This window comes from Hippocampus comes, unplaced genomic scaffold, assembly GCF_001891065.2.
Source record: "Hippocampus comes isolate QL1 unplaced genomic scaffold, H_comes_QL1_v1.1 scaffold94, whole genome shotgun sequence".
NCBI lineage: Eukaryota > Metazoa > Chordata > Actinopteri > Syngnathiformes > Syngnathidae > Hippocampus > Hippocampus comes.
Window position 1 is genome coordinate 4,059,554 of NW_017806059.1, and position 3,057 is coordinate 4,062,610.

The window sequence follows — 3,057 nt, forward strand, 5'->3', positions numbered from 1 at the left end:
GTAGAGAGCCAATGTCCTTCAAAGATAAAACATCTAAATTTGTGGATAAAAAATATAATTTCGCTGGCCGGCTGAACACACAAACATTACTGCACCTGCAGGATAATATTAGAAATATGTGCGGAAATGACAGAGAAAAAATAATTATGGATGGGTTCGAAGACGTTGAGGTCTGGATGTTCTTGGCTGAAAAGAGGCAGAAAGTGAAAGAGGAAAAGGGAATAGAGAAAGTTGAAAGAAGGGAACGTGTCAGTGAGATGGAATTTAGCCATGACAAGAGCGAAGGAAACGTTATGTTTCACAAGAGAGAGGATGATGAATTGGGATCGATAGGTATACAGACAGGAGGAAAACGGAAAGTAGAGAGAGAGAATGCATTTGAGATGACATCTACAAATACTGTTACACCGTCATTGTATCCATCTCTTCCGACATCTCCATTTCCACCATCCCCTCCACCCTCGTTTCGAGGGGGCCATCCAATGGCCTCTAGGGGAAGGGGAGATTTGGGAGTGGAACTTACTCTCACATACACACGCACGGTCAACAAACCGCGCCGAAATAGGGGCAGAGGAATGCCAAGAAATAGACGTGGGACTGATCCAGGGGAGATTATTTGTTGGTGTTGTGGGGCGAAAGGCCACATTTCCCGTGACTGTCCCAAGAGTAAATTTCTAAGTGCATGACAAGACATTCCTGCTTCTCAGCAAGAGATAGCAACTTTCGTTGTTGGCTTCGTGATGGAAGGAAGTTTCATTTTGAAGGAATACGGAAAGTGATAGCGGCTTGTTTGACGGTAAATTGATGGTGTATTTCGATATTTGGATGAGGTGAGGTGTTCTAGCGGATGACAAAATTAAAAGTTTGGAGATGCTTGACCTGGTTGTGAGTGGTAGTAAGGTGAATATTTTGGTTTGTCTGTCGAGATGTGTCTGCGAAAATGTGCTTAATTAGTCTTTGCATGTGTGTGGTGCGAACTCTGCATGCTGAAGGAGTGCTAGGAAAAACAAACAAACAAATGGATGAGCTGCTGCACACTAACATGAAGTTTTTTGTCGCCTGCTAGGCATTTATTTTGCATGGCTATGTTGTAATGTCGATCCCATTAACACTGGAAAAATGCACAGTACTTAACCCTGCTGCTTTATTACTGCTTCCTGATGGGTGTTTGTTTGTTTGGCATATAAACAGGTAATAGTGATTTGAGAGGGTGTAGGAGGAAGTACAACGAACGTGTCAAGTCCGACCTCTCGTTCTTTGTGTGTTTTCATTTGTTTGATATTAATATTGCAATAAACATGCATGGCAGGCTGATTGCTGAATTCCAATCGCTTAGCAACATGATAACGTTTTAGGTTAAGTTCAAATTCCAATCGGTTAACAAAGAATGTGGCGAAAAACAACAGAGCTATATTGCAAGATGGGGTTTATGTCAGCACTGACAGTGAACCCATTTTGCCCAGAATTCTTCTTGCGTCATGAATTATCTCACGCGTTGGCAGGGGGAATGGTGTCTCTGGTTCGGAAACATTATACAACCTATGGTTTGAACCAATGTTTTGGTACACAAGGTAATTTGTATCTAGAATGGGGTCAGTTTCTTTGAGCTACATTTTCATTTCAGATAATGCACATGGGTTCCGTTGAATTAATGAGGGGATGCCAAATTGCCTGAGTTTGGTTGAGGCTTTTCCAAAATGGGTCGAAAATTTACGGCAGTGGAACACATTTCGTGAACAGGTTAATTGATAAAATAGAATACATGTTTCACATTTTATCTGAGACACTATTGCTCCTGCCGTCCACAATCTGCACACATTTCGTGAACAGGTTAATTGATAAAATAGAATGCATGTTTCACATTTTATCTGAGACACTATTGCTCCTGCCATCCACAATCTGCAGGATTGGTAGCAAGTATGAAATTATATGGTTAAAATTCAATTGAAGAAATTGAATTGATTTATATGTCAATATTACGAGAATGGTGTCTCCTTCTTTGCTTGAAATATTGTTAGGGAGACCATATAAGTTACTGATATTTTCTACACAATTGTGAACTGGGTAATGAAGCTAATTCGGCTGACTATATGTGAGAAGGTTTAGTAAAAAAAAAAAAAAAAAAAAAGGAAAAGAATTTGAGATTGGGGGAGGATGATTGTGCTTTTTCACAGCAGGATGAAATGGTGGTTCCAGCAGACCTGGCTCTGATTCGAAACATGAAAAAGAAACATTGTACTTCTTTGAAGTGTTGCTGACCACACCGATTGACGGGCATTGTAAAAAGGTCATCTTGATAGAAACATCCACTGAGGAAGGTGAGCGAAGTCCGGTGACGCGATGGGCACAGTATTTTAGTTACTGGGAACATCAAACGACCGGCGGAAGAAGTTGCAAGACACCTTTGCACTCATTTAGGGTGTGTTTCTGTCGACATGCTAGAATATCAGTGGTGGCATGTCATTTCCTGTTATATGATCACACTAACATATGGAACTCTGTGCTGATCTTCTCCTTTTTTATATGGTATTTGTGCTCTCCTTTAGCACATGTGAAAGGGGATGTATTTATTGATAATAACCTACATTTTGCGAATAGATCTAGACCAGGGGTGTCAAACTCATTTTTGTCACGGGCCGCTTTGGAGTTACAAGTTACACCTTCCTTTGGTGGGCCGTTACGACGGTGAAATTGAATTAAATGGTTATATTTTATTAATTGTACAACTCAACTCAACTGTGTTTATAGAGCAACTTAAATCAACCATCGCTGTATACAAAGTGATGTACATGGAGTGAATATCAGCAATACAATGATGAAATGATTTATTAATAACAACAATTCTGAAACCAGTCATATTTTGTTCAATCATTGTTTAAGTGAGTGCTAACAGGTAACAAAATTATCACAAAATCTCGACATTATTGAAATAAAATTTTGTGCGTGAATTGTTTTCACGGGCCACATAAATTTATGTGGGGTTTCGACTTTGACACCTGTGATCTAGATTAACTTGGGAAAAGAAAAGAAAAAAACACATTTCGACACAAATTGTTG

The 3,057-nt window shown here is 39.6% G+C and overlaps 1 protein-coding gene and 2 long non-coding RNA genes across 3 annotated transcripts in view; 2 read left to right on the top strand and 1 right to left on the bottom strand.

The window, feature by feature from the left end:
- The window catches only part of LOC109529660 (double-strand-break repair protein rad21 homolog), a 22,060-nt gene that overhangs the window by 8,023 nt on the left and 10,980 nt on the right, over positions 1-3,057 (bottom strand). The gene's annotated exons all lie outside the window — the stretch shown is intronic.
- Positions 378-3,057, top strand: part of LOC109529665 (uncharacterized) — an 11,339-nt gene continuing 8,659 nt past the window's right edge. Inside the window, exons 1-2 of the long non-coding RNA XR_002170880.1 lie at positions 378-512; positions 1,210-1,212. This is a non-coding gene — a long non-coding RNA (uncharacterized LOC109529665). The remainder of the gene's footprint in view (positions 513-1,209; positions 1,213-3,057) is intronic.
- LOC109529663 (uncharacterized) lies at positions 1,370-1,940 on the top strand. Its single transcript, XR_002170878.1, has 2 exons — positions 1,370-1,740; positions 1,831-1,940. It is a non-coding gene; the product is annotated as an uncharacterized LOC109529663 (long non-coding RNA).